Below are 26,434 nucleotides of genomic sequence, written 5' to 3'. Positions count from 1 at the left end.
GTAGTAATCACTCATCATCGTTTGTATTTCTGCAGTGTCAGTTGTTACTTCTCCATTTTCCTTTCTAATTCTATTGATTTGAGTCTTCTCCCTTTCTTTCTTGTTGAGTCTGGCTAATGGTTTATCAATTTTGTTTATCTTCTCAAAGAACCAGCTTTTAGTTTTATTGATCTTTGCTATCATTTCCTTCATTTCCTTTTCATTTCTTCCTGATCTGATCTTTATGATTTCTTTCCTTCTGCTAACTTTGGGTTTTTTTTGCTCTTCTTTCTCTAATTGCTTTAGGTGTAAAGTTAGGCTGTTTATTGGAGATGTTTCTTGTTTCTTGAGGTAGGATTGTATTGCTATAAACTTCCCTCTTAGAACTGCTTTTGCTACATCCCGTAGATTTGGGGTCATCATGTTTTCATTGTCATTTGTTTCTAGGTATCCTTTCATTTCCTCCTTAATTTCTTCAGTGATCTCTTGGTTATTTAGTAGTGTATTGTTTAGCCTCCATGTGTTTGTATTTTTTACAGAGTTTTCCTGTAAGTGATATATAGTATCATAGCACTGGGGTTGGAAAAGGTACTTGATACTATTTAAATTTTCCTAAATTTACCAAGGCTTGATTTGTGACCCAAGTTATGATCTATCCTGGAGAATGTTCCATGAGCACTTGAGAAGAAAGTGTATTCTGTTGTTTTGGACGGACTGTCCTATAAGTATCAATTAAGTCCATCTGGTCTAATGTGTCATTGAAAGCTTGTGCTTCCTTATTTATTTTCATTTTCAGTGATCTGTCCATTGGTGAAAGTGGAGTGTTAAAGTCCCCTACTATGATTGTGTTACTGTCGATTTCCCCTTTTATGGCTGTTAGTATTTGCCTTATGTATTGAGGTGCTCCTATGTTGGGTGCATAAATATTTACAATTGTTATATCTTCTTCTTGGATTGACCCCTTGATTATTATGTAGTGTGCTTCTTTGTGTCTTGTAATAGTCTTTATTTTAAAGTCTATTTTGTCTAATATGAGAATTGCTACTCCAACTTTCTTTTGATTTCCATTTGCATGGAACATCTTTTACCATCCCCTCAGTTTCAGTTTGTATATGTCCCTAGGTCTGAAGTGGATCTCTTGTAGACAGCATATGTACGGGTCGTTTTTTGTATCCATTCAGCCGGTCTATGAGTCTTTGTCTTTTGGTTGGAGCATTTAATTCATTTACATTTAAGGTATTATCAATATGTATGTTCCTATTACCATTTTCTTTATTATTTTGGGTTTATTATTGTAGGTCTTTTCCTTCTCTTGTGTTTCCTGCCTAGAGAAGTTCCTTCAGCATTTGTTGGAATGCTGGTTTGATGGTGCTGTATTCTCTTAGCTTTTGCTTGTCTGTAAGGTTTTAATTTCTCCATTGAATCTGAATGAGATCCTTGCTGGGTAGAGTAATCTTGGTTGTAGTTTGTTCCCTTTCATCACTTTAAATATATCCTGTCACTCGCTTCTGGCTTGCACAATTTCTGCTGAAAGATCAGCTGTTAACCTTATGGTGATTCCCTTGTATGTTTTTTGTTGTTTTTTCCTTGCTGCTTTTAATATTTCTTCTTTGTATTTAATTTTTGATAGTTTGATTAATATGTGTCTTGGCATGTTTCTCCTTGGCTTTATCCTGTATGGGACTCTGTGCACTTCCTGGACTTGATTGATTATTACCTTTCCCATATTAGGGGTGTTTTCAACTATAATCTCTTCAAATATTTTCTCAGTCCCTTTTTGTCTTCTTCTTTTGGGACCCCTATAATTTGAATGTTGATGTGTTTAATGTTGTCCCAGATGTCTCTGAGACTGTCGTCAATTCTTTTCATTCTTTTTTCTTTATTCCGCTCTGTGGTAATTATTTCCACTATTTTATCTTTCAGGTCATTTACCCGTTCTTCTGACTCAGTTAATCTTCTATTGATTCTTTCTAGAGAATTTTAAATTTCATTTATTGTGTTGTTCATCATTGTTTGTTTCCTCTTTAGTTCTTCTAGGTCCTTGTTAAATGTTTCTTGTATTTTCTCCATTCTATTTCCAAGATTTTGTGTCATCTTTACTATCATTATTCTGAGTTGCTTTTCAGGTAGACTGCCTATTTCCTTTTCATTTGTTTGGTCTGGTGGGTTTTTACCCTGCTCCTTCACCTGCTGTGTGTTTTTCTGTCTTCTCATTTTGCTTAACTTACTGTGTTTGGGGTCTCCTTTTTGCAGGCTGCAGGTTCATAGTTCCTGTTGTTTTTGGTGTCTTCCCCCAGTGGCTAAGGTTGCTTCAGTGTGTTGTGTAGGCTTCCTGGTGGAGGGGACTAGTGCCTTCCTGTTGGATGAGGCTGGATCTTATCTTTGTGGTGGGCAGGCCCACGTCTGGTGGTGTGTTTTGTTGTTTCTGTGACATTATTATGATTTTAAGCAGTCTCTCTGCTAATGGGTGTGGTTGTGTTCCTGTCTTGCTCGTTGTTTGGCATAGTGTGTCCAGCACTGTACCTTGCTGGTCGTTGAGTGCAGCTGGGTCTTAGCGTTGAGATGGAGATCTCTGGGCGAGCTTTCACCATTTGATATTACGTGGAGCTCAGAGGTCTCTGTTGGACCAGTGTCCTGAACTTGGCTCTAAAGTTATTAAAATAATAAATTTAAAAATTATTAGTAATGAAAAAATTAAAAAAGTGATTAAAAAAAAAGAAAGAAGAGAGCAACCAAACCAAAAAACACATCCACCAATGATCACAATCACTAAAAACTATACTAAAACCAACAAAGAAACAAACAAACCAAAACAACGGAGAGACAGAACCCAAGTACAAATGGTAAAAGCAAAGCTATACAGACAAAATCACACAAAGAAGCATACACATAAATGCTCACAAAAAGAGAAAGACAAAAATATAGATGTCTATGTATAAGAAAAAAAAGGAGGAAGAGAGCAACCAAATCAATAAACAAATCTACCAATGATAATAAACTCTAAATACTAAACTAAGATAAGCATAAAACCAGAAACAAATTAGATGCAGAAAGTAAACCCCAAGTCTACAGTTGCTCCCAAAGTCCACCGCCTCAATTTTGGGATGATTCATTGTGTATTCAGGTATTCCACAGATGCAGGGTATATGAAGTTGATGGTGCAGATTTAATCCACTGCTGCTGAGGCTGCTGGGAGAAATTTCCCTTTCTCTGTTCGCACAGCTCCTGGGGTTCAGCTTTGTATTTGGCCCCACCTCTGCGTGTGGGTACATTGAGGGTGTCTGTTCCCGCCCAGACAGGATGGGGTTAAAGGAGCAGCTGAATAGGGGGCTCTGACTTACTCAGGCTGTGGGGCAGGAGGGGTAAGGATGCAGGGCGACCCTGCGGTGGCAGAAGCCAGCATGACATTGCAACAGCCTGAGGTGTGCTGTGTGTTCTCCCAGGGAAGTTGTCCCTGGATCATGGGACCCTGGCAGTGGCGGGCTGCACAGGCTCTTGGGAGGGGAGGTGTGGAGAGTGACCTGTGCTTGTACACAGGCTTCTTGGTGGCTGCAGCAGCAGCCTTAGCACTTCATGCCTTTCTCTGCTGTCCCTGCTGAAAGCCGCGGCCCATGCCCATCTCTGGAGCTCATTTAGGCAGTGCTCTGAAACCCCTCTCCTCGTGCATCCTGAAACAATGGTCTCTTGCCTCTTAGGCAGGTCTAGACTTTTTCCTGGACTCCCTCCTGGCTAGCTGTGGTGCAGTAGCCCTCTTCAGGCTTTGTTCATGCAGCCAACCCCAGTCCTCTCCCTGGGATCTGACCTCTGAAGCCCTAGCCTCAGCTTCCAGCCTCCAGCTGTTCTGGTGGGTGAGCAGACAAGCCTCTCGGGCTGGTGAGTCCTGGTCGGCACCAATCCTCTGTGTGGGAATCTCTCTGCTTTGCCCTCTGCACCCCTGTTGCTGAGCTCTCCTCCATGGCTCCAAAGCTTCCCCCCAACCGTCCCTTCGTTTCCACCAGTTAAGGGGCTTTCTAGTGTATGGAAACCTTTCCTCCTTCACAGCTCCCTCCCACTGGTGCAGGTCCCATCCCTATCCTTTTGTCTCTGTTTTTTCTTTTTTCTTTTGCCCTACCCAGGTACGTAGGGATTTTCTTGCATTTTGGGAAGTCTGAGGTCTTCTGCCAGCATTCAGTAGATGTTCTGTAGGAGTTGTTCCACATGTAGATGTATTTCTGATGTATCTGTGGGGAAGAAGGTGATCTCTGCGTCTTACTCTTCTGCCATCTTGAAGGTCTCCCTCCAGTACAATCTTGAATAGAAGTGACATGAGTGGACACCCTTGTCTTATTTCTGATCATAGTGGGAAACTAGTCAGTCTTTTACTACTACATATGATAGTTGTGAGGTTTTTGTAGATGCTCTTTATTAGGTTGAGGAAGTTCCCTTCTATTGCTAGTTTGTTGAATGTTTATATCATGAAAGGATGTTGGATTGTGTCAAATGCTTTTCAGCATCTATAGAGGTGACCTTATGGTTTTATTTTATTAGTATGATATATTACATTATTTGATATTTAGATGTTAAACCAACTTTGCATTTCTAGGATAAATCCCACTTAGTCTTGGTGTTTAATTTCTTTTACTATTTTGTAGCCTTTAAAAGAATTTAGGTACCCCAGAAACCACCCCAAATTATTGTTTGTTTCAAAAATGAGAAGTCTTATATAAACTAATAATCAAAAGTTATACAGGTAACCTGGTCCTAGATCATCTCTAAATCTCTGGCTCTAGTATGTTAGATCAATATCCTAGAAGTAGAATTCTGTTACCCTGAGCGTATCATTTTGAAGTCTTATTTAAAATACTAACCACAGGGCTTCCCTGGTGGCACAGTGGTTAAGAATCTGCCTGCCAATGCAGGGGACACGGGTTTGATCCCTGGTCTGGGAAGATCCCACATGCTGTGGAGCAACTAAACCCGTGTGCCACAACTACTGAGCTTGTGCTCTAGAGCCCACGAGCCAGAACTACGGAGCCCACATGCCACAACTACTGAAGCCCACGTGCCTATTACCCATGCTTTGCAACAAGAGAAGCCACCACAATGAGAAGCCCGCACACTACAACGAAGGGTAGCCCCCACTCTCCGTGACTAGAGAAAGCCCGCGTGCAGCAACGAATACCCAAAGCATCCAAAACTTAATTAATTAATTAACAATACATAAATAAAATAAAATACTAACCACATAATCTGATTGATGGTATACGTAACTGTACCCTCCTAGGGCATAAACGTTATGTAATTTATATTTATACAATTTTAATGATCATGTTTCAAATCATAAAAGTCATTAACAAATGTTTAAACATTTTGAAACCATTTTGAAACCATAATCATTCTGAGACCAAAGTTTAAAAAGCTGAGAATAGATAATGAACCTCCCCTTATACAAAAGAATTCTATACTGATAAATAAATAATAAAATGATAATATAGTTAACATGTATTGAAAATTTTTTAAATTTTTGGATTTATATCAAGGCTATGAAACCATTTTACAGATCAAGAAAATAAACCTTCAAAGAGGTTAGATAAATTTCTAAAGACATAAAGCTCTTCTGTCATGGGACCAATGTTTAAATCCTGGCCTTTGGGGTCTGGCTCAGATAAAGTGACTAAGTATCAATACAGTGTTTCTGGGTTTAGTTTGCTATTTTTGTTTTTATTGTTTTAACGTAGAAATTATCCAGTGAGTTTGTAAACCCTTTATTCTTATACAACTTAGTATCCTAGTACAATGTAGCACTGTGCTTTGGTAAGTGCTAGTCTGAGTTAATAAATTTCAGTGCCCATTAGCCTGTTATCCTTAAAGTATTGTAGTTGTAAGTAAGGTTGCATTATAAGTATATTTTAAGTTAACCATCATGGACTATAAGAATGGTTAAAATTTTTTCTCTCAATAAAACTGGGCCCAGGGTGATCATAGGCTACATACATGCACATGTGCTTACATGACTGAATTAATAATATAAAATTTTAAAAAGTGATTTAATTGAAACAGCTTCACGATAATTTGTTCACATTTTTTTTACATTTCAACTATCATTATATCTTGCCTGTCATTTATGAAAGTTTGTTTTTTGAGTGCTCATTTATTATTCATTCATCAGGTATTAACTGGCATAGTCCTATGAGTCTGACGTTGTGTGGCTATGAATCTGGTCTAGAAAAAATTTTAGAATGAAATTACTTAATATTTCTTCCAAAGTTATGTAGTAGAAATCTTAGCTCTCTTTATAATGTTTAATTTTTTTTTCACCTAAGTATTTCGGAATTACTTTGATTTTTCCCTAAATACCTGTCTTTCTTTGTTATTTTTTTCTTAGCATTGCAAGAAATAGATAATATCAAGGACATCAGGAGTGGGAGAGATTGCAGACTCAGCAGGTCAGAACATTGTATTATTATCATTTGCTGATCATTCTTTTGTCATTAATTTTGGAGTTCTTGATCTCTTGCCACTTGTTTATTTCTTATCCATGCTTACTTGGTGTGGTCTTCAGTTTTGCAAGTAATGACTAAAGCCTTTAGATAATAAGTCCAGCATTTAGGCATTCTCTTTTTAGGATTTGAAGATGAAAAAATAATTCGAAGAGTTTTTCAGGAATAGAAGAAGATTTCTTACCTACTATGGTACACAGTTACCCTGATTTCTATTATCCTTTTTAGGGTGTAAACAGTTTTGAAATGAAGACTTTTTGATGACTTTTCCAGAATCAAAACTTTAAAACATATACAATGTTATTAATTATGTAATTGTAGTGGGAGAACACTTGGGTCATGAAAGTCAAGTTTCCTTTCTTTTCTGCCCTGTTCTCGGGGCACAGGGACACCTCTAAAAGCTCTTGATGCTCTTAGAGTCAATCTGTTTACCAACGCTAATTTTAACTACTGAATGTTGACTACCATATGTAAATTGAAGGTTAATTAGTCAAAGGGTCTACTGTGAGCATTTGTCAGCCATTGTGGAAAGTTTAGTGTAAGTCACACTCAGTAAGCTGGATGCAGCCATGCTGGCCTTTGCAGTCCCCATTTCCCTGAGTGTCACCATGAGTGACTGATTGCTCATGTTCATCTCCTGCTTCAAGGAAGACTACCAGTTGTCTTAAATAGTGATTATGACTCTTGCTACTATTGCTTAGTTATTTATAGAAGCTTGGGAGTCCTCTCCCTTTCTGTTACCCCTCTAGTGTTACCACTTCCACAACTCTCCTGGAGTTTGACTTAGCTCGTCAACATCCAGGCCTCCTAGAGAGCAACTACCAGTGGGCTTCTCGGGTTCCATCACACAGAGAGGTAAATAGCTTTGTTCTTCAGTCTGATTACATCTCTTCAAGTGAAATGGCTTATTCAGAAAGGATCTAAGCTTAAAGTTCTTCTGCCAGGATGCTTCAGGGATTTAGTTATTTTCTAGAATTATGGACTAAACAGATTATTATTGTATGCATCTTGAGAGAACACCACTCTCCAGCTTAAAGGAATGATAATTTCAAGTATATCTTGATGCATCGCATATACTCGGGTCTCTGCTCTTGGCTAAATTAAGAAAGAGTCCTGCAAAAAGCTGTGTTTAGAATGATATGCCCAAGTAATTGGGTTTGTAAGTATGTCTGCACTGATTCTTGTAGAGTTGAGAACCACTTTTTAGTGATACGTGTATAAAGAGTTTTCTGGTAGTAAACATCTCCCAATTTTCAGTTTATAAATATCATTGAACTAAACATTAAAAAGAAATAAATTGAAGCCAAAAGTAGTGGATTTTCTTGGCATCCAGCTGTATGTATATATTGATGTTAAATTGAATACAGTTGTTTGAGTTTTGCATGTTTGGAAGTGAGATCAAGAAGGAAGAGTCCTCATAGATCCCTTATAGTCTTGACGCATAGAAAGAACTTCAGTCTAATTCATCTATTTTACAAACCTACATTGCTTCCCACTGTCACATGAAATATTAGTAACAGAGATTAATCTATGTTTCTTGATATGATGCAGACCCACTGAATTACGTGCCTTACAGGTTATGGAACACAATTCTGCACACAACATTGTGCACACAACATTGTACACACACATAAAAAATACCATCATCATTTGTCATCTTCACCAATTTATATTTGATAAAGAATACCATTGATACTCATACTTCACTTTGAATTGTATTGATATTTGAAGAACTCAAGAGCGTTAAGAGTTTTTTTTACTGTTGTTTCTCTGAAGAAGTTCCCTATTCAGCTGGATGAAACGATAAGATGATCATTCATTCATATATACAACAGAAGTTCCTACTCTTCTGGAGTTTTCACTGTAGTGGAGGAAAACATAAAACGAGGATTTTAATATATATGTTAATGGGAATACATACTAAGGAGGAAATAAAGCAGAGTAAATTGAGAATGGTGGGAGGCTGTATCCAATACCATGTCTAGGGTAGGTCTTTCTGATAAGGAGAGAACAGAGCACAGACTTGAATGTAGTGAGAGGGAATGATTTAGATATATGGGTGAAGAGAGTTACATTCAGTGGGAAGAACAAGTATAATAAGTGTGCTTGGTATGTCGAAGGAACGTCAAGAAGGGCACTGTGGCCAGAGAGAGTAAGGAGTGGACAAGTAAGAGATGAGAAAGGGTAGGATGTTGTGATGACCATTTTATAAGGCCTGGTAGACCATGGCAGGACCTTGACTATTATTCTGAGTGAGATGGGAATCATTAAGGGGATTTCAGCCAATAAAGGGGCATGATGTGGCTCTCAAGGTTTAGGGATCACTTGGACTTACAGCTTGGGTAAAACATTAAAGATTTCTTTCTTTATACACAGAATATAAATTATGAATGAAAATAGACTTTAACAATGATTAGGGCAACATTATCTGATTAAGATTTTGACTGATGATTGTGTTCAGGGAGCTCATGTTAAATAGTAGAGCTGTCATTTTTCGTTTTCATGACTTTAATTTGCAGAATTCTTTTGATTTTGAATCATGTTCTTTGGTTCTGTATAACTTATTTTTTTCATAATAGGCACATTAATGACAAGGGTATGTAATATTTAGAAATTTGTGTGTCCAGTTAGTTGCTTTGCATAGCTGAATTTCCCATTTGTTTGTCATTTTTAATTTCAACCCAAACTACATAGCCTTGTGTAAGTCCATAAACAAGTCATGAATTTTTATCTCCTAGTTGTAAGGGAGAATATTTGAAAAGTATGTTATGGTTTATTGTAATGATCACATGATTGATAAGACTATGAGAAGGAAACACGGATCAGTTAAAAAAAAACAAAAACAGCTTCATAGGACTTATAGGGCATGAATTCTGGAACCAGCTCTGAAACTTACCAGGAGGACGACTTGAGGTCTTTAACCTGTGTTTGCCTGCTAAATGATGAACCCTGCTTCTCCCATAAAGAGAATTGCATTGCTACTGTTATCTCTGCAGTTCCTTTACATTTGTTAAACCAATGTGTGCAATGTGTAGATAAAAATTGGTTGAACTAGTAATCACTTACGTTAGAAGTGACCATTTTTAATATAAATGAAAAAATAGGGATATACTATATAAATAACAGAGGAAAATGTCCATATTTATTTTCAGAAAAATTAGGTTATAGAAGGTATTATTGATATTTAGAAGGAAGGGTTATTTCTAAAATTATTATTACTGTCATGTCAAAGAATCAAAGTGATTATGGAAAAGGGAATTGAGGAGGTGGGAGTGCCTTCACCTATCAGTCTTACGGCAGCAGTTTCCAATTGCCCAATAACTGTTTACTAGAAATGTGTCAGACTTTTGAATCAATGCATTAAAAACTATCTTAAAACTATAAGTATTTATATAAGCTTAGATTTTCATTATTTGACTTTTAGAATATTCATGTAATAAATATATATTTTGTTTTCATAAACAAATATATAAATCTGTTTGCTTATGAATACTTAGTATAATTTTCTTAAAAATTCTTGTTTATTCTAAATTCTTTCCCTTTTAGTCATAAGAATAGGATCAGGTTTATGTTTAAACGGAGAAATAAGGAAATTACTCTTAGACACTGTTATTTGAAGGAGAGGGTATGCAGCCTCAACTTCACATATGCATGTAAAATTGTTGAATCTGCTGTGATTCCAGTCCCTTTTTTGCTGAGAGGTTCTCCTTCTCCTGGAAGGGCCAGTCCCTCCCCCATGCTTAAACCTACTTCCTCTGGCAGTTCCAAAAACGTTGATTCTTCCATTGAGTATCTTCAACTTCTTCTTTATTGGAAGCTTTAATGATTAAACATGTCAACCCCCTCTTAAATAATAAATAAACAAAACCTTCCCTTTGACCTTATTTCTCCCTCCAGCTACCACTCCCTTCATATATTTATTTCCCCAGAATTTTAACTTACTGTCTCCATTTTCTTTCTTCCTTCTTGCTCGTCAGCCCTCTTCTACTCCTATCCTGCCAACCATTGCCAAGGTCATCAGTTATCTCCATCACAGTAAATCCATATGGTAATTGTCAGTGATTTTCTTATTCGGCCCTTGAGTTCTTTCAACTGCTTGAATGACTTTCCACTTCCCACTCCAGTTAAAAAAAATTTTTTTTTTCTCTTTGCATTTTGCTGAATGAATCTATCTTGTTCTCCACTGTATCCCTAAAATACTTTTCAAGGTGCTTTGCTTATAGCTTGTGCTAAATGAATTTAGTTTGAAGATCCAAAACCAAATATTATAGTGTGAGATATAATGTCAAAAAGCCTACAAAAGAGCTACAACCTGATGTTCTATGAGGGTTCATAGTAAAGAGAAAGAAAGTTTCATAAACAAAACAGTATTTGAGCTGGATCTTAAAGGCTGATTTTCCTAGCAGAGATGTTAGATACTGGTAGGGCTTAACTAGTATATATTTAAGATCCTGGTATCTTAAGTGTCTTTTTCGGCTTGGGTAAGTTTGGATTCAGCACAGCGTATACAAAAGGGAGACAATGACTCTAAAGATATGGTGGGCTATTTACAACATAAAGAAACTTTACAGTTCAAATCTGTAAAGAGGACTTTGAATCTCATGCTAGTGATTAGACTTAACAGGACTTGGGGAGCCATTAAAAAATTTTGTTTGTTTTTTAAGGGAACGTGGGTGGTGATTGGGTCTATGCCTTGGATTAAGTAGTTAATATGCTGGCAGTATGAGGTTGATTGAAAGGGGAGAAGCTAAAAGGGGAAGGTAGGAGACGATTGTAGTCATTTAAGCAAGAGATCCAGAAAGTCAGGACCAAGATGGTAAAACCTGGGGACAGATAGGAGCAGAAATCCAGAGATGGAATCGTTAGGGTAGACTTCCTGGAGCAATAAGGGATGAATTTTAACCTTAAGTAATTGAAATAAAAGCCATGCAATTCACAGATATAGGAAATTGGAAAAATTAATGGTTTGTATTTATTTACATATTTTTAATTAGTGGGAGGTACGTGAGTTGTTTTGAGAGTCTGTACATTTGAAATACCCATGTTGATATATCGAAGAAGCATTCCATGCAGAGATTCTGGAACTAAGCAGGGGAGTTGAGAATGAAGCTATGCGAGATTACATTCGATAACAAAATTTGCCTCCTTGGTGGAAGAGCAATCCAGGCTTAGGAAACACCCTGAAAGACCAACAGTCTTAATGCCATGTGGAATTTTGGAGAAGACCAAATGGAACAGTCAAAGTAGAAGAAACTCTGAAGCTTGAATTGTAGTTTTGCTGCTTGACAAGCTATGTGGTCCTGAAGTAGGCTTTGGTTTATTTATTCATTTATTTATTTTTAATCTTTGCACAAGTCCTGCCTGAGTGGTCTGCAAATCATAAACACTAAGTGCAGACTCAGTTGGCTCCCTAGAATATAATCATTTCTGGATTATGGAATTTTTTGAAGTATTGAAAATTGTTTAGATGTTCCTTCATTCATTGGTTCATTCATTCATTCATATATTCTTACTAAGTCTTAACCTGTGGCAGGCAATCTTTTAGTTATATTGCCTGATTTTTCTCCATCCATTCTTGACTAGGTTTTCACCAGTTCAGTTTAGCATATTATTCCCAGTTAGTTATAGGAAAAATACTGATTGATTTCGATCTTGTCCATCTATGGAATCACGCCATCCAAATCTCAGACTATGTCTCCTCTTCCTCAAGTTGGTTGGAGCAAGTGATGGAGAGTGTTACTTTTACATTTATCATAATAGGAAATATATTCATTATCCTGATTCCCTTTAGATGATCATAGTAAAATACTTAACTTATAAATGATTTAAATCATCCTCAACAGTAGTTAAACACGCTGGTGTTATAGAGATCTGACAGACATAACTATTATCATACGACTACTGAGAAGTTTTTGGACCAAAGTGCCAGTTAGAAGAGGGGAGCCCTATCCCTGAATGCTGAATGAGTGCTTGCCTGGGGTGTCCCCAGGAACAGGAGCTGACACAGGTGTTCAGCACAGTTGCTTACTGCTTCCCATCAAGAAGGATGGGGGGTTCTTAGCACTGCTGGTTTGTGGCACTCAGCATATTTGGCAAGCAGTCAGCCCTGGCTGTGGATTTCCCTGGGGAAAATAAAAGCCACAGGGAAGTCATCCGTGTGACCTTCTGCTGGGTAGTTGGCACATGGCTGCACCACGGGAAGGCTTTCAGTTGTCATTTTCTGAACGGGTAGATATCAGGTGCTGATGGAGGCTCTCCATTCAAGGTGGGAAGTGGAAAAGGAGAAAAAATATTGAGCAGAAGCTTACCAAATAATTCCCAGTCATGAAGCTTAACACCAGCTGATCTGCTGATAAAAGGGATATTCTTGTGGGGAGGGGGGAGGGAGTTTCTTTGGTTCTGTAAGCACAATTATAAGCTTTCCTACTTAAGTCTGACCCATCATATTGAAATGCTGTCACTAGTATCATTAGCAAGTAAAGTGTTGATAACATAGTCAAATGCACAGCAGAGTTCTGGCTCTTAAGTGTCTGGACTAACTCCCAATATTAGGAATAGGAGTCAAACTGCCATCACTTTTCCTGTGCTAACAGACGCCCTGCCATTAGCAGTCTGAAGGCAATTTTAATAAAATACATAGCCCTGCTGAGTTGGTCTCAAAAGATAAATAAGCAATGTAGAAAAGAAGCTTTTGTTTAAAGTAATTATTTAAACTATGCATTACAGGTATTTTTCTTTTAACAGTAAGGCAAATGCTATCAGAATTTCAATAATGCTTTGGTGGCATTTATCTAAATAATGTGATATTGTCATTTCAAAGACTTAAAGTATTGCCTTATTTTCACTTATATACAAAATGGGGGCAAATTGGATCCAGGTATCAAGTGCATGTGTTTTACAGTTTATATTACATTTTTTTGTGTGAACAGTGTTGTATTCTTGGACAGATTTATGGAAATGTAACAAGCTGGTGATAGAGTTCTGGGAATTGCAGACTTGACTTCCAAACACAGATTAGAACAGGAGGGCAAAGAACATCTTTTTATTTTTCCTTTGCTGTCAGGAAGGGAATCACATTTCAGTTTTTTAAAAACTTTTTAATAAGATGCTTATATGTAAACCACAGTCACAAGGGTGTAATAAATTTGTGCATGTATCAGAGGAGCCAAAGCTTTGTTTGCCAAAAGGTAAAAATCTCAGAAAGCTTTTTAAGAGTCTATTTGGAAACCATTGAAATTACCGCCTTTCCTTCCCTTCTTAATAGCGACATACTGCTCTGAGATCCATAATATAGAATTAGTTCTGGCCTTATAGTAGGCAGAGTTAGAACTTGCCTACATAAGTGTGACATGTGGGACATCAGGAGGCTCCTATTTCTAAGTGCCATCCAGGGGGAAGCAAAGCAGCATGTGCTTTGGAATGAGACAGACCTCAGTTCAAATCCTACTCAAGTCCCAACTCTTTTTTTTTCATGATGTATTATTGTAGGCAAGTTATGCGTCTTCTCTAAGTCTTTGTTTCCTCATCTATAAATTGGGAATAATAACAAAACCAACCTTGTATGATTGTTCCCTGGATGTAAAGACACAATACATGTAAAACATTTAGGATGGTGTCTGGCACAGAGTGAGCACCCGGAGAATGTTTGTTTTTATATTAATGAACTTCTAACACACTTTTATCAGGAAGGTTACATGTTAAATATTGTGCTAGAAATTGAGGTAAATACGTGGATCAATATATGGTCTCCACTTCAAAATTAAAATCTTTAATGCAAGACAGACATTTTAGCAGATAACTCAGATGCTGTGTGCCACTTGTTGTACTGGTATAGGTCTAGTGGACATAAAGGAGGCAGGGCTAGAGAGTTCCCTGATGGCCTAGTGGTTAGGATTCTGGGCTTTCACTGCCGTGGCCCGGAATCAATCCCTGATAGGGGAACTGAGATCCCATAAGCTGCATGGCGCAGCAAAAAAAAAAAAAAAAATGGAGGCAGGGCTTAATCTTGGCCATGGAAAAAATTACTGTAAAATCTTGGTTTATTAAGTTTTCAAAGGGAAGATGCTATGTATTTTCACCCTGAGCCGTTGTGATCAAAACCAACTATTTTTTTCCAGTGATTTTTTCCCAGTTCCTTGTTCTTTCTATTCTTCTTCTTTTACATTTATGTAAACTTTTTCTTTGATTGTTAGCACCATGGTTAGATGATATCTGTACTCAGACAAGAGGTAAACATAAATCAACACTCAAATGCTGCTCAGCATCTCTGCTAAAATGATTTAGGGGAAGAGTTGAAAACGGAGGTTTTATTCTCTTACATTGCCGAATGGAATGAAAATTAGTACAAGCCTTTGGACAGGAATTAGGCAATATCTAACAAATCTACATATACACACCATTTGATCCAGCAATCCTATTTTTCGGAATTTATCCTGAAGATACATCTTTGACAATATGAGGATCACATGCCCAAGTTTAATCATTGTGGCATTGTTTATAATTGTAAAATATTAAAAACTGCCTAAATGCTCATGCATAGGAGAATAGTTGAATACATTAGAACACTATGGAATCTCCACATAATGAGGTACCATGAAGCTGTAAAAAGAATGAAAGGATACAGAGTAATTTCCAGGCTATACTGCTAAGTGAAAAAGTGCAGAAAAGTAATATCTAGAATGAAAGGGAAATAAGAAAATACACTTGTATCTGCTAATTGGGGCAAAAAATAGGAAAGATAAGCTGGAAACTCATGAAATTGGTTTTTACGTACAGACGTTGGGCCCAGCAAATGGGTATTGAGAGAATGAAAATAAGGTAGAAGTGGTGACAGGAGAGTGTGACACTTATCTGAATATCCTTTTTCTTTTGTATAGATCTGATTTTTGGAACTGTGTTAATGTTTGACATACTCAAAACCAAATAATTAATTAAAATGAGCTAGGGTGTTTAGGGAGCCTCACATGAAAACAAAGAATAACAAACTCGATTAATTGTATTCATATGAATTACAAATGAAGGGTGTGGGGGAAAAGAGCTAATTTAAGTAACTTTGCCAAACAGATTTTTGACTTTATACTCTAAGATTTAAAAAAAAATGAACTATTGTATTTTCATAAGAAAATTTGCTTTTCAAACAATACAGATTAATAATTCTGCTTTTCATGGAGGTGAGAGTTAACATTTCTGAACTGCTTTGAGTATATACTAGGATTGTGGATAATGAGAGCCATTTTCCTACTGTAAAAGAAATGAGGGCTAGAATGAACCCTGTGATGTTGAATGGAATTGAGGTATCAATAAAAACTCATGGTGTGTGTTATAAAGAAATAGTTGTGAGTGTGTGTGTGTGTGTGAGTGTATGTGTATGTGTATGTGTCCATTTATATATTCCCTAGCTCTATCTGCTGAGAGGGCTTAAAAGCAGTAATACCTCAGTACTGATGAGCACCCCTACTACCTAGATCTTCGTTTCTGAATATCATTCTCCAATAAAAGACACCAAGAATCCTTGTAGAAATGGATGATTCTAGGGCAAGAAGAAAAATTGTGTGGTGAGAAACTGGAAAATCTTATGGTTCAAGAAAGTAAAGCATGACTAAAAAGAATTGAAACAGGTTGAAAGGACACAAGAGCCATTTTGACATGGCTCCCAATGGCCACATCTGGGACATTTGAGCAAGGAAATAATGATAGTAATGGATTATACTCAATATAGTCCATGATGTTATTAACAGTGTTGAAAAATAATAAATGGGAGAGAAAGGAAAGCTCATTTTATAACAGTAGAATACCAATTAACTGTAGGAGGAATGTTGGAAATAGAAAATGACCATTTGGTGAACACCACCTTAATGATTTTCTCAGGCAAAAATCATGACTGGATGCTAAATTAGTGGTGAAAATATGATGATAAATAGGATACTTACATAGTGTCCAAATATCTCTTTTCAGAATGCTTGTAGTGATCAAAGTTAGTATCACCAGTAAAGAGACTTATTAGCATCGTGTACCACTGCTGTGACTCGCTGAGGAAGGCACAAAAATCATTTCTGTCATGTTCTTGCCAAAAATGCATGAATTTTATCATGAGGAAATATCAGACAACTCAAACTGAAGGACATATTACAAAATAACTGGGCAGTACTCTTAAGAAGTGTCAAGGTCATGAAAAACAAAGAAAGACTGAGGAATTGTCCCAAATGGAAAGAGACTAAGAAGACAGGATAACTAAATACTGGCTCATGGTCCAAGAAAAGGACATGAGTGGGACAGTTGTTGAAATTTGAATAAGGTCTGTATATCAGTCAGTTTTTTTCAGTTAATTTCTTAGTTTTGCTCATTGTACTGTGGATTTGAAGATGTTAATATGCCAGGAAGCTGGGAACTCCATACTATTTTTGCATTTTTTTCTAAGTCTGAAATTATTTCAAAATGAAATGTTAAATTTAAAAATTAAAACATGTGCCTTAAATAAGATGTATGTATGTGTTACCCATTCTTCTTTATTATCATAAAGGAAAAAGTGTGCTATGTAAGAGGGTAACATCACTGGGCTCTAGGAAGAAAAAAGTCATAATAGAGTGATATGTATGTGGCGTTGTGAATTGGGTCTTATTCTGTTAACTGCCTCTGACATACACTCTGTAAGCCTTGAGGGTACTTACTATGCCTTTGTATTTACTAGTCTATTTGCCAATAAAATAGGGTTAATGATCTTAGCACTATGGTTTCTAATTAATCACATCAATAGAGGAGAGCATGTCAAGTACAGAGCCCGACAACAATAACTTTAAGAAACACTCAAATGAAGATCAAAATTTAATGCCAGTGAATGACCAGGTATCTTCTGGTAGGTGTAAAACTCCAGATTATTTCCAGGGAGGGAAGATAGAGCTGGTATATTCAGTCCAATGGTTGTGTGTGAAGAGATCAATAATCAGATAAAAGCTAGAAAGGAAGTACGGGCACAGTACACAGCATAGCCAGTCAGTGGGTCTCTGAGAGTACATATTCTTAAGTTAGAAACAGGGTCTGGTGACGATGAGGAGCTTGATGATGCCCGTGAGGTGGTGGTAGTGCTGCAAATGCTTTGTGACAGCATTAAAGGACTAGAGTGAAGGATCAGTAGCAACGTGTGGTTGCACGGAGTTCTGTGTGCCACCATCTTGGTTTCACATACATTCACACTCAGAAATTTAATGTTTAACATAGTTGTAAGATGTAGGTGGAGAGATTGATTTCATTACCTATGTTTTTATAGCTGAGGAAACTCAGATTCAGCATTTCCAAAATCCTATAGCTAATAAGTACAGAAAGGATTTGTACTCTGGACCAGAGTGTTCACTTGAGTTTACTAACCTTCTAGCATCAGATAAAATATAGATTTTCCTTCCACACTAGCGCACAATATGGAGTGGAAGTATTTTTGCCAAACTTGGGAATACATAACTCTTCTAGTGCATGGACTCAAGAAGCATCATTACCAATAGTATTTAACACAGAGATTGTAGGACTTGCCCAGAATCCCAAGAGTTAGTGCCAGAAATAAAATGAGAACTCTAGTTGTCCATAGTCAGGGCAGAGATTATCCTGTTGGACACATTATGAATTGTCTTCAGTGCAGATAGTTCTTGGATAGTCCACCACCAACCAGGAAGACTGGAGGTCTGCTTCCCAGGCTGGGTACCACTCACTGGAAGAGGCTGGGTCCACAGGGGCCTTGAACAGTGGAGTTCTGACTCTGTGTTGAGACATTAATGAGCATTTTGAGCATTATGGTGATTTGAATAAAATTCTGTCGGTTGCTTGAAAATCTTGGGAGTAGAGTTAGAGGCCATAGGTCAATTATCTTACCTATGTAGAATGAAAAGCAGTTGAAATCTAGCAGAGGCCTTGGGGTCAATATTCTGAGTGTGTTATCTCATCCAGCACCTGAAACTCTCCCCAGACTCTTAGCTTCGTGAATTACTCGGGACGTTGGAGAAGTTCCTTCTGTCCAGTGGCAGTACAGTCTTTCCTTCGAAGAATGCTTTGAGTGATATCAGAGTTTTTATGTGACTTTGACATTTGCCAAAAAGGTTATGGTATCTGCTAAGACACACAAATACTGTCCCTATTTATAGTGTGTGTATTGCCATGACAGAAACAGAAATTTTAAAAAAACACTATTAATTCTTTACCATTAGAACAAGAGTTCCTTTTCTATTATATATATTTGACTTCCAAACCCAGGGTTTATTAAAGACTTAATATCAATATATGTTACAAAGACCATATAAAATATAAAATTTAATCTAATCACTAATAAGTTAGAGATTAATACGGAGTCTAAGAGCTAGATAATGCTTATCTAAGTCACTGATTTTGTAGACAAGGCACTGAGGCTCAGCGAGGTTAAATTTTGCATCATTTTTATGGTTAATAAGCGACAGAGCCAGAAAAAGAACCCAGATTTCTTGATTCCTAGCCCAGCTTTCTTTCCACTGTGGCATGATTTCTTATGACATGTATGAGATTAGAGCAAAATTATTTTTGTTGAAATGCCTGAAAAGCGTTGTGGGTCTCTTGTTGATGTTTTGTGGAGGGAGGGAGTTTATTCTATCCTTGATTTTTTTTTTTTTGCTTTTACACTACAATTAATAAATGAATAATATCCTCTGTCTATCCCACGTTAATAAGGTCCTACTGATTTTTTTTATTTCCAATAATCTGCTGATAGGTTTGGAAAATCCTTTCTTGTCTCAGAATAAATGCATGCATACCTTTGGGTTGCTAGCACTTGAACTGCTAATCCATTAAAGTGACTAATCTGAGAAATCACCTCTCTCATTAGGTGCCCTGGATCACAAATGTCTTTTGATAGTACTGCAGTGGTAATGTAGGGATTTGCAACTGGCAGGCAGGAATTGAATTGCCATCATTTGGCTTTAGCAGGAGTTAGAGTCTTGTCTCCAACATAAGCATGAGCCAAGGTACTGTCTCCTTTTTTCTAATTTTAGTTGGAACCATTGGCACCGATCTTACCTAGACAGACTAGTGTTATTTCTACCCAGCACAATCTGCTGGCATGGGCTCCATTCCAAGCCACGCAGTTGAACTTCTCCCCCTGGTTTAGCAAACAGAGAGAGAGAGAGATATGATTGGATGTAGAGGACAGGAGCTTTCACCTTTTTCATTAGAAGCCATCCTTTCAGGCACAGAGATTCTAGGTTTAATTGGTTCAATGTATGACTCAGAGAGAATTGGCTCTTATGATTGAAAATTGCAGTGTGCTTTAATTGTGGGTCATGAAATAATTACTCCAGTGTTTTGGTTCTGGCACATGGATATTGATACATTTAACTGCTCAAGGGTGGGGAGAAAGGTGAGAATTGATGTCTGCTTACCAGCCCTCACCTGTTCATTATGGGAGAAGGTGAGCTGTATAATTGTCCTGTCATGATCTCTAGTCATGGGCACGCATCCCCAATGGCATCTCTCACGACCTCAGTCACACCGGCCATGCTGAGGCTTCCATCTGCACCCCTTTATCAGAACCCTCCGTGAGACCTCTTCAGAGCATCAGTGCTCTCCCTCAGCTAACTCCCATACCATGGAGAGTCAAGAGGGGGCATCACAGCCTTTGCAACCTTGACCCTCTGTGCAGCCATACCTGAGCCCTTTCTCTCTACTTCAGTTTGTCATGGGATGTCTGCTGCAAGGCTGATGTCTCACAAAGTGCCATTCGGAAAGCAGGCCACATAAACATAGAGGAGTTTATACGATTGCCCATCTCACCCCAGCCTACCCTGGACTTGCCCTGTGGGAGCAGGTGTATGGAGCCCTCACAGTAACATTTGAGGTCTCTTCCCCTGGTGACTCTTCCTTCTAAATTAAAAGTGCCCATAACACTCAAACTCTTTCATTATTTCACATAAACAGTGGTTTTCCATATGTAAAAGCAGAAGATTTTTTTCCTCTGGTTGCTTGTGACCCAAATGAGAAAGACTGTCCTTGGAATGGGGAGAGCTAACATATGGGGTTATTTCATATATCATCATGCAGGGGACTCAATGGTAAAGAGAAATAAACACAGACTGTCCTCATGGGGCACACAGTAAGATCACATAGAGCTTATTAGTTTTTGTTGTTCTTCAAAACAATAGATATAAACATGTCCACAAATAGGAGATTCTAATAAACAACTAGACAGTATGTTTAAATTTTATAGAAAGGAGGGCTTTGAAGTGTGTATCACATCCTGAAGTTCTGGTTGAAAAATAGCAAATCATTACCCAAGGGGATAAGAATTCCATAAACTTACACCACTACTCTTCTCTCTCCCCCCCCCAACCCTGCTTTCATTTGTCCTGTAACATTGTTCTTCTGTCCCCTGGTTGGATAGTTGTTTTGGTAGAAGTTCCATGTTCCCTTTCTACCACGTCCCGTTGGCTGACTTTTGCCTACTTTTCAATCACGGATGAGCTGCCCTCTTATAGTGTGATAGCCTGATAAGATTAATAATAATAATGAATAATAATCATTAAACACGTAGACCTTGGGTCATGGTATTAGATGAATTATGTCATTTAATTATCAGAGCAGCCCTTTGGGAAAGGTATATCCCTATTATCCTTGTTCTACAGATGAGCAAGTTGATGCAAAGTGAGAGCAGGCAATCCAAAAACACATAAGTGGGCACAACGGGATTTTAGCTGACACCAACTTCTGAGTCCCTATCGCTTAGGAATTGTATTCAGGTTCAAGTAACAGAAACCTGAGTGGTGGTGGTTTGAACCAGATAGGAGTTTTTTTTATCTTCCACGATACAAGAGGGTCAGATGCAGTCCAAGCTGCTCTGCCATGCTGCTAGGGATCCAGACTCCTTCCAGTTTTCTCTTCCACCACACTTAGGGTAGATCCTCATTCTAATGCTCACAAAAGACCTGGTACAGCTTTAGTAGGGTAGCTCTATCGCATATCAAGGCAGGAAGTAGGAGAAGCACAAACAGCAAAGAACAGAAAGGCCAAAGCAGTCAGAGCTGTCCCCTTCTAAAAGGTTTTCCCTGAGTCTTCTCCCAACTTCCATTTATATCTCAGGGCTATTAGTAGGATTCTATTTATACATTTAACTGGTCTGCTTTATTATTGGGAAGGGATATTGGGTGGCCAGTTAGCGTTCTCTGCTATGGCTCTTAATCCCCCTGATATACTGCATTTTCCTATAGCATAAGAATAGGAACAGGGAATTTTTAAAATTATTTAAAATAAACCAGAAATTTTTCTTTGTCTAGGGTCTCCTCCATGGTTATGCTTATTAAAACACACACTCACACACACACATAAATGTATGCCTCTTGAATGGAAAGATATCCATCTTCTGATGGGATATTTTCTATAGAATCTTTAGCAAATATTTAGCACACACCTGCTTATAAGGAGATATTAATAATTGGTCTGGAAATGGGGAACTGAGACAACATTACCCAAGTTTAGAGAAACTGTCAAGTGAGTAAACCCTGCCTCCATCTTCCAAAATGCTAATTGACAAACGGTTCATTATTGGGATAGAAATGTTTTCCTGTAGGATAGACCATTCTGAGTTGTATATGTTCCTCTTCAAGCATGATGAAACAAAAATTGCCAATCAGAGTATTATCCGCAGGAAGCAGTATGCTTTCAACTTCACGAGACTAAAAGTCCATGAACTTATTTATTCCTTTATCCCAACGTTTGAATGAAAACGAGAGGTTTGCATTTAAGCAGTGAGAGAGTATTGGTTGAAGACTGCAGTAAAATATAGTGGATTTTTTTTTATCTGATCCACTTTTCTTTGACAAAAACTTACCTGTGTCTTCTCTGTTACCTCAGTTTCTTCCTTTAGAAAATGCTGTCATATATATAGGATTTATCTGTGGAGTTTATGTCAGTAAGATGTATTACAATAGAAGGATAATTCACAGGAATTCTGACTAACTCAATGCTAATGGCATGTTACTCTGTTTTTACACGTCTGTAGTACACAGTTATTGTTTTATTATGTCATTGTGAATGTGGTTAATATATATATTGTTTTGATAACAAATTGATCTTCAACTGCTTTATATATAAGCATCATGTGCTTCAAAGCACGTAGTACAAAGCTGGGCCAAACCAAATAAATAATTATCAGTGGCTTTATGTATGAAAAATATGTAAACAATTAGGTTGACTACACTCACTCCAGGATGTTTCTTGGGAGTTTTAGGTTTGTTCTTAATAAATCCCTAACATCAGTGTTTTCTAATTGATTGAGGATGTTGGTTAATTGAATTCTTTTTAAGCAAGGATTTATAGACTTTTAACATTGAAATCAATTGCATATATTCTCGTCAAATTTGGCTTAGCTCCACAGGAGGAAATTTGGGCAATCGTGACTATAGACTAGAGAGATAAGCAGTTAGGATCATTTAGGTGTACAACTTTCTCTCTTACTCATTAACTGTTTTTAATTTTAATTGGGCAGGTATATTGCATTCTTCTCTTTCCTTTTTTAATGATAAATTTGCCAAAGATGATTATATGCATAAAGTAAATATGTATGATAAAGCTAATTAGTCTAAAATCTTTTGCTCTAATTATTTTACTGTTTCATGTGAAAGTATTAAATGGGCCTAAATTAGCTGAATAGTTGTCTTAGTTCCTCTTAGTTTATATGTTGATATTAGGGCCTTAGACCATTACTAAGACTTTTTCAGCAACAGGAAGTGAGGTGAATTTTTAAAAATTGGTGATTATTGGGCTTCCCTGGTGGCGCAGTGGTTGGGGGTCCGCCTGCCAATGCAGGGGACGCGGGTTCGTGCCCCGGTCCGGGAGGATCCCACATGCCGCGGAGCAGTTGGGCCCGTGAGCCATGGCCGCTGAGCCTGCGCGTCCGGAGCCTGTGCTCCGCAACGGGAGAGGCCACAACAGTGAGAGGCCCGCGTACCGCAAAAATAAATAAATAAATAAATAAATAAATAAAAATTGGTGATTATGAACAAGGTGGTGACTTCCAGAAATGTGAATTTACTTGTTTTGGAAAGATGACTATTTTAGTATAGAATTTCATGATAATCAGTATTTGTGATCTGATCACATACATATTTTAGTGTTGTTTTCCATAAAACAATTTACTGTATACTGCAACTGTAGATAACTGATTTATGTTTTAGAGATAAGGTTCACTTACTTTTTGTAATCTCCCAAAACATAGTATTGAAGCCTATACCATGCCCATTTCTAATGCCAGCCCTTCAATATAGCTGAATCTTGCCATAAAGTCTACTATCTAAGGAATCTCGATCTTTCTTTCTATTCTGTGAACTCCTATAGTTGACAAAAAAGATTTCTAAAAAGATAATTGTATTAATTAATTCAGTTTCTGGGTTGGGCATAAGTGTAAATTGGAGATTACTCATAGAAATTGAATACAAAGAAAAAATCTTTTTAAGTCTTTTTTTTTTTTTGAGGGTATTGAATGAAGCTGAACTCCTAAAAGCTTTCCAGCCTCACAGAGTTTCAATAAACTTCTAATGGAGTCCTGAATGCCAGCTCTATTTTTGTTGCTTATACAGTAGGTGGGAAACCTTTAACTAGTAGGATGAGTCTTTGTTTTCATTTCCAGTGACAAACTCATGGACTAACACCTAGGGACTTCTAATATCTTAGAAAAAGTTTTCTGGTATAACATAGTATATAGATATTTATACATAGTATATTAATACAAGTTTAAGTATATATTGATATATTGTTCCTGAAGTATAAGTATATATTTTTATATAAATATATTTAACCAAACACAATTTTTATCTATGTGTATGCATATACAAGCAGATCTCTCCACAGTGTATGTATAGTGTCCGTATTTATTATACATTAGTTAGCCTGTTGAGTGGTTCATCAGATAATAGGTTCTCTAATGCAGCAACTGTTTTATCCACATTCCATCACTCCCAACAGAGTGTAATACAGTGTCTTTTACACAATGGATGATAAATTAGTGGTTGTAGTGAATGGTGACCAAAAGAATAGACATTTAGTCAGAGAAAAATGTACTGTTTGATTTTGATACAGGTACATGGGAAAGATGCCACTTAAAGATAGTCCCCTTAATTGTCAATTAGAACTATTTTATTCTTATCTACTTAGATGGAAGCTAAGCTCTGCCGCTTTTATATAGTTTTACTTGTAACTGTGAACATGTAGAACCACATGAGGCCATCAGTCAACCAGTAGAGAGATGAGGGCCCAACAGAGTTATTTCTGTAGGTGGTCAAATTTTTCAATCAAGGGCAGCTGAAAGGTCATGATTAAAACAGTGATTTTCCTGAAATTGTAAGTAACTGTTGGTGACTGTTTTGCACAAAGATGTCAAAACTACTTTTTTCCTCTGAAAAGGAAAATTATAAGTTCTTGAAGACGTTGGCAGTTTTCCAAATTTCACTTGCACTACTGTAATGTATTTTAATTACTGTACTTGAGTCAGTTTCTTAAAAAATATGAGGCAAAAATAAGGTGGCATGATAGTAAGTATACAGAGAATATAAACAATAGGCATCTAATGCCTACCTGATAGGTGCATACTCATTACTCAGTATTTGCCAAGGAGTAGGGCTTAACCCTTTTTACCCAAGGAGTGTGCATATCATTAATTCATAATTCTATACAGAGATGAGGAATGATGCCACTGTGTATTTTAATTAGAATATGGCAGTGATACTAGAGATATTTAAGTAATTTGCTTCACGTAGATCTGTTAGCAAAGGCAGCCAAGGATAGAAAATGTTGTTAGTGATTTCTGTAGGTGGCCCTTTACTCTCTGAGTCAGAACTGACCTCAGTCCCTGGGTAGTGGCAGGGAGGACTAACTGCTGGTTGTCATCATTTTTCAAATGAGGTGCGGACATGAAGTCCTGACCATTTGTAGTCGTTAAAGATTCCTCAGAACCTTTGTAGCAGAAAGGGTTTTAACCACAGTGTCCTGGTCAGTTTCCGAATCTGGTAATTGTATTCTGCCTTCTAATGTCTTCCTGCAGGTTCTGTTTTTGTTTATTTGTTTGTTTGGGGGTTTTATTGTTATTTCTGCTTGCATATATGGAGCTGTAGTTTTTTGGGGGGTGTATTTCTGCTTGGTTTTAAGCTCTTTGTGTGCTTTTAATCTTCTTTAGGCTATACCAGAATAGAACTGAAGAGTTTTGTTAGATGCATATTATTTCAGCCTGCATTAATGGTTTGTGTTCCATCCTTTTACACTCTGTTTTAGTTTAATTTTTTTTTTTGCGGTACGCGGGCCTCTCACTGTTGCGGCCTCTCGCGTTGCGGAGCACAGGCTCCGGACGCGCAGGCTCAGCGGCCACGGCTCACAGGCCCAGCCGCTCCGCGGCATGTGGGATCTTCCCAGACCGGGGCACGAACCTGTGTCTCTTGCATCGGCAGGCGGACTTTCAACCACTGTGCCACCAAGGAAGCCCCTTTAGTTTAGTTTTTTAAGAGACACATATAAAAGAACAAATGAAAAGGAATAGTGGCATGAGGAGCGACAAATATGGTGATAGACGTGGGCTGCTCTTTGAGATATGGTCCAAATGTACCTCCTTTACCTTGGAGGAGAACTCTGGAAGGCAGAGAAGGTGAATGACACTTGCTGGGTTTGAGGAGGGAATAACAAGAGAACATGAGAAGTGTTAGTTCACTTAGAATTAAAAACTGGTAAAGTTCCATTTGAGCCCAAGAATGACATGGTTCATTTTCATGTTAAATGTCAATCTTTTCTTCCCATTGATAAGCATGTTAAATTTGGATTTGTAAGGCAGAAGGATATGTATCTGATTGTAAGAGCAATATTTTGATATGTCATAATTTTGATGACCATGTTTTGAATTAGATATTTCACTCATGATCATTTTTTGTAATCTACAGGAAGATAAAATTCTATCAAATCAACATTTATTGGATGCCATCCATATTAAAAGAACT

At 37.5% G+C, this 26,434-nt stretch overlaps 1 protein-coding gene across 3 annotated transcripts in view; it reads left to right on the top strand.

Annotated features, from left to right (window-relative positions):
- The window catches only part of SOX5 (SRY-box transcription factor 5), a 1,022,130-nt gene that overhangs the window by 354,173 nt on the left and 641,523 nt on the right, over nucleotides 1–26,434 (top strand). For all 3 annotated transcript variants that reach the window (XM_081248196.1, XM_081248197.1, XM_081248195.1), the window contains one exon: nucleotides 6,344–6,404. The gene's annotated coding sequence lies outside the window, so the exon portion shown is untranslated. The remainder of the gene's footprint in view (nucleotides 1–6,343; nucleotides 6,405–26,434) is intronic.

The sequence above is a fragment of the Mesoplodon bidens genome (assembly GCF_964165515.1).
Source record: "Mesoplodon bidens genome assembly, chromosome: 11".
NCBI lineage: Eukaryota > Metazoa > Chordata > Mammalia > Artiodactyla > Ziphiidae > Mesoplodon > Mesoplodon bidens.
The sequence above is the reverse complement of the archived record's forward strand: the minus strand, read 5'-3'. Positions and strand labels throughout refer to the sequence as shown.